The sequence below is a fragment of the Portunus trituberculatus genome, chromosome 11 (genome assembly GCF_017591435.1).
Source record: "Portunus trituberculatus isolate SZX2019 chromosome 11, ASM1759143v1, whole genome shotgun sequence".
Lineage (NCBI taxonomy): Eukaryota > Metazoa > Arthropoda > Malacostraca > Decapoda > Portunidae > Portunus > Portunus trituberculatus.
This window is the reverse complement of record NC_059265.1, coordinates 5962709-5968154: the sequence shown is the minus strand read 5'-3', so window position 1 is coordinate 5968154 and position 5446 is coordinate 5962709. Positions and strand designations below refer to the sequence as shown.

The window sequence follows — 5446 nt, the reverse complement described above, 5'->3', positions numbered from 1 at the left end:
ATGATGGTTAACCTCTTCAGTACCAGGACGTGTTTACATATTCATTCTGCTTACTAACTGGTGGTGTTTGACCACTAATCTTTTGACCTCATACACCCTTCCTCACGCAAACTAAATACTCAAATCGCACTACAACCTAAAAAATGTGTGTCAGTATTGAAGGGATTAACTGCTTTGTAATGCGCCACTCACTCACTACTGCTACTACTACTACTGCTACTACTACTACTGCTGCTAGAACACACTCTTACTACTACTACTACTGCTGCTCAGTGCTGCTGCTGCTGCTACTACTACTACTGCAGCTCTTTCTGCAACTGGTACTGCTACTGCTACTACTACTGCTACTGCTACTACTGCACTACTGTAAAAACAATCTTTCTACTGGTGCTACAACTACTACTACTACCAAAAACAATCTTTCCACTACTACTACTACCACAACTACTACAACTACTACTACTACTACTACTACTACTACTACTACTACTACTACTACTACTACTACTACTACTACTACTACTACTTTCCGAGGCGTGAGTTACATGATGACACGCACAGGAACTCGTCCTTACAGCACAAAACACAATTCACTCGCTTCTTCACTCGTCCTTTGCACGTTTTAAGGAAAAAGTTTGTGTTTAAAATTTGTGAAGGTGCCCCCTGTTGACGACTGTGGTGGTGGTGGTGGTGGTGGGACGATAAGGCTTAGTATAATGTAGGCGCTCGCTGGACGCACGCACTCACGTACCACACACACACACACAACACACACACACACACACACACACACACACACACACACACACAACACAACACCACGTTATTCCGCCCAAGACACCAACCCCACCATAGACAACACCCCCAACCCAACAACAACTTCACACACACACTTGAACAAAAAACAACAGAAAGACGCCAGACCCGCCACCTCTCCCCTGTGGAAACCAAGCAGCAGAAGAAACCTTCACAACAAATTGTTAAGAACTCCCCACCAATCTTTCTTTTCTACGACTGCCCACCTTTACCCATCGCCTATTTGGTGGTTAGGAGGTTGGGTTTTTATTTAATTATTATTTTTGTTGGGATTATTTTTTTGTCTCCTTCACTATACTACTTCACCTACATATATACTATTTAAATTTGGGATTTATTGTTTTATTTGTTTATTTTTTATCATTTATCGGAACTACTCTACTCTTCCTATAACTCTCTCTCTAAACTCAATTAAACATTTAATTTAAAACTACACACACACACACACACTAAAAACACACATCATCAACAACTACATCATCACACAACACCATTATCCGGGTTAATTTCAGAAGCCGGGGTCACCCCAGCCCTGGGTATTAACTTGGTCCTCCAAAGGACCCTGTTCAACCAAATGGTCAAGTACAATTCAAGGTATGTTGTCCGGTTGGGGGTTCATTAAGAGAATAGCTTAATGCCTCTCGTCTGCTGCCTAACTCCGAACCAACAACCACCACTCCACACTATCATAATCATTTACAACGAAGGAAGCTTCAAAATGTTGCAACAAAATGATAAAAAAAATCCTGTATTATTCTAAGTACTACACGGAAGATAAGAATGATTGATAAAACAAACATATGCAATTGAGTTTGTGTAATAACGGTTGGTTTGGAAGGCGTTAAAGAGCGTGGCTAGTTTATATCCGGGTGGTGGACCAGTGGTTCGGTTCACCGGCAGCGTTTCATAATGTTCGTTTGGCCTCAAATTGCTCTTTCCTTATCGGCAGGGTTTTTTTTTTTTTTTTTTTTTTGGGGAGGGTAGACGAGAACGAAGCAAGGTCAGTAGCTCGGAGAGCAGTAGTACTTCAGACACCACGCCCGCTACATCCCTCCAGTCTCCACGCCACCACCGACCCCTCGAGTCTACGCAGCCCAGTGGCCGTGTGTGTCTTGGTGTTGGGCGTGACGTGCAGTATCGGCGGTAATAGCAACGGGAAGCTTGATCTACAGCACAGCACAGCACAGCACAGCACAGCGGAGAGATTGGTAGTGTATGTAAATAAATAGTGTAGTGTGCGTGCGCTTGGCGTTGACTTGCTGTGATAGGAAGTTGTTAGTCAGTCAATAGAGGGTTGTTAGGAATTTTGATTGATAAAGGATAACATGATGTGTAGGATGTGCACTGTGTCTAATGGAAGGTTAACTATACGGTGTCTGTCTGCGTGTCTATGTCTAAGATGTATCGGGAACCATCGCTACGTATACTGTGTCTAATGGAAGGTTAACTATACGGTGTCTGCGTGTCTATGTAGGATGTATCCGGAACCATCGCTACGTATGAGTGTTAAATTTACTTGGTCATTCATTTACTAGTGCGGTTAGAGTAACGGGTTCAGAATAGATTTGGGTAATGACCGTGGCAAGTGAAGTGTTTTCGTGGTCATTGTAGTTGTGTAGGAAGGAAGAATTAGTTATCCTCTTCAGTACTGTGACGCATTTTCACCTTGAGACGTGTGTACGATTAGATAATTCTATTGTTACAAAGCGTGTATAGATGTCACAAGGTTAATGGCCTGTGTCTTCACTATTTTAATTCCTCGCGTAAGTTTCTGAAGTTGTATAAGATCAAGTACTAACGAAAGGAACATGAAAAAGCGTCTTGGTGCTGAAGAGATTAAACGTGTCGCGTTACTATAAAACTCCTTAAGTAAGTTTTATTTGAGGCTAAAATATTTCGGTTGAGTCGTTTTGGTTCCCTAGTTATACAATGGCTACCTCGGCGAAAAGAATGAGTGGACATGATTTCTTAACGTAACGGGGCCGGTGTTTCAAGGTACGTGATTTAGAAGCGAGATGTGGTAGTATAACGATAAGTTTGGGTATATATTCTTGAAATTAGTTCTTAAAGTGGTAAAGTGGTAAGCGGGCGTAGATGTTTGAGGTTCAAGAGTGATTTAGGTAATTGCTGAACTCGTTCGATTTGTGGTGGTGGTGGGGTTGGTGGTGGTAGTATCAAGAATACGTAGAATGAAGAGTGAAAGGCTGATTGAGGCAGTGAAGGAGTGTTTAGGGCAATGTTGCATATTAGCTGTAGGGATAAGTTAATTTTTTGTTAATTTTTGTCCATTACAGGAGTTGACGATCCAAAGGCCTGACTACACAGCGGTAATGAGCTTTGTGTACCTTGCACTGTCTTCACTGACAACGCCCACTACTAACCACTCTGCCTCCGCCACCGTTTCAAGATCAGGGAAGGACTCTGCCTTGCATCGCGCACTGTGATGGCCGCCGCCGCCGCTGCTGCTGCTGCTAAGGGAGAATGGTTGGTTGAGTGGGTGAGTGAGGTAAATGTGTTGCGTAATGGCGGGTTGGCGACGAGAAACGGCAAATAACGGTAGGGAAGATGCAACTAACCAGGTAGACGAATGTGTGGCAGGATTGTTGTATGGGTGTGAGGATCGGGTGTGGGGAAGTTGTAGGGGGGTGTGACGTGGTGTGGGTTACGGAGACTGGCATGACTGGCCTGGGAGATGTGAGAATGAAGGGGTGAGTGTGTCATAACGAGAAAGGGCCGTTATGCTACCGTGACACGTACAGAGAGAGAGAGAGAGAGAGAGAGAGAGAGAGAGAGAGAGAGAGAGCCGTTATGCTACCGTGTTGCGAGAGAGAGAGAGAGAGAGAGAGAGAGAGCCGTTATGCTACCGTGTTGCTACGTAAGAGAGAGAGAGAGAGAGAGAGAGAGAGGGTGTAACTGGAATGCAAGTGAAATGAGACCGGAGGGCGAGGGAGGAGGCTGATTGAGGCAGTGAAGTGCGTATTGTAGGGTTTTTTTTACGTTAAGGCCTATAGCGCTTGTAGGCACACGTGTATGGGAAGCGCTGTTCAGCTTCGCCCTTCAGTGGCGCAGTATCATCCCCCGAAGCTCATCATGGGTGTCACCACCTAGAACCTGGGTGTCATGGTGACATGTAGGTAACTTTTAACGACTCGACAAATGGCAAGTGTTTTAAGGCTCACCACCTTATCCACTACGCCACCGCCTAGTGTGCCATGGTAACCGTGTGACGTGGTGTACATGTGGAGGTAATAGTATAATTTTTGTCTATTACAGGAGTTGGTGATTCAAAGGGCGTGCTGCAGCGATCCCGTGTGTCCTGCACCATCAAAGAAGGACTCCGGCTTCCCACGGCGCGTTCACTGACTCTCCCCGTCACCCTACCAACTCCGGCCACCTGCTACACCACCACTATCGCCGGCTCCGTCCAGTGAAAGATTCATCGCAGACCACCTGCCATTCAACGCCTGCCGCCGCCACCACCACCACCACCTCCTTATGGTGGAGTCACTGTACCTGGAGCTGTCCTGATTGAATAATAAATTGTGAAGAAATCTCTATTGTTTTGGAGAATTTCCTTTCCTGGGAATATTTGTGGCTGACTAGTCAGTAGTCACCTCAGGCTGGCTTAGGTCACACACCAATATTGCCTCCATCAACCTCCCACACTCACTCTAAACAATAACAGGCCAGAAATAAAAATTAACACCAATTTATAATATACAATAAATATTAACATGAATTTTCAACTTTGCAAAATTTTAAGAAATTTCAACTTCACAAATTATTTTTAAACAACTTTTCAAGTTAACAAATATTCAAAGATAAAAGAGAGAGAGAGAGAGAGAGAGAGAGAGAGAGAGAGAGAGAGAGAGAGAGAGAGAGAGAGAGAGAGAGAGAGAGAGAGAGAGAGAGAGAGAGAGAGAGAGAGAGAGAGAGAGAGAGAGAGAGAGAGAGAGAGAGAGAGAGAGAGAGAGAGAGAGAGAGAGAGAGAGAGAGAGAGACTTGTGTACCATTAAACCATTTATTGATCATTAGGAAAGAGTTATAGACATCAGAAGATTAATGGTCACAGTCTTCATATTTTAACCCCTTCAGTACTGGGACACATTACCTTGAGATTTGTGTACCATTAGACCATTTTATTGAATTAGGAAAGTCTATAGATCACAGAAGATTAATGGTCACAGTTCTTCACTATTTTAACCCCTTCAGTACTGGGACACATTTTACCTTGAGATTTCTGTGTACCATTAGACCATTTTATTGACATTAGGAAAGGTCTATAGAGGTCAGAAGATTAATGGCACAGTTCTTCACTATTTTAACCCCTTCAGTACTGGGACACATTTTACCTTGAATTTCTGTACCATTAGACCATTTTATTGACATTAGGAAAGATCTATAGAGGTCAGAAGATTAATGGCCACATTCTTCACTATTTTAACCCCTTCAGTACTGGGACACATTTTACCTTGAGATTTGTGTACCATTAGACCATTTTATTGACATAGGAAAGATCTATGAGGCAGAAGATAATGGCCAATCTTCACTATTTTAACCCCTTCAGTACTGGGACACATTTTACCTTGAGATTTGTGTACCATTAGACCATTTTATTGACATTGGAAAG

General features: G+C 43.5%; 1 long non-coding RNA gene across 1 annotated transcript; it reads left to right on the top strand.

Annotated features, from left to right (window-relative positions):
• Nucleotides 1–1795: 1795 nt before the first annotated feature.
• LOC123502468 lies at nt 1796–4368 on the top strand. Its single transcript, XR_006674108.1, has 3 exons — nt 1796–2029; nt 3111–3313; nt 4090–4368. It is a non-coding gene; the product is annotated as an uncharacterized LOC123502468 (long non-coding RNA).
• The last annotated feature ends 1078 nt before the right edge of the window (nt 4369–5446 follow it).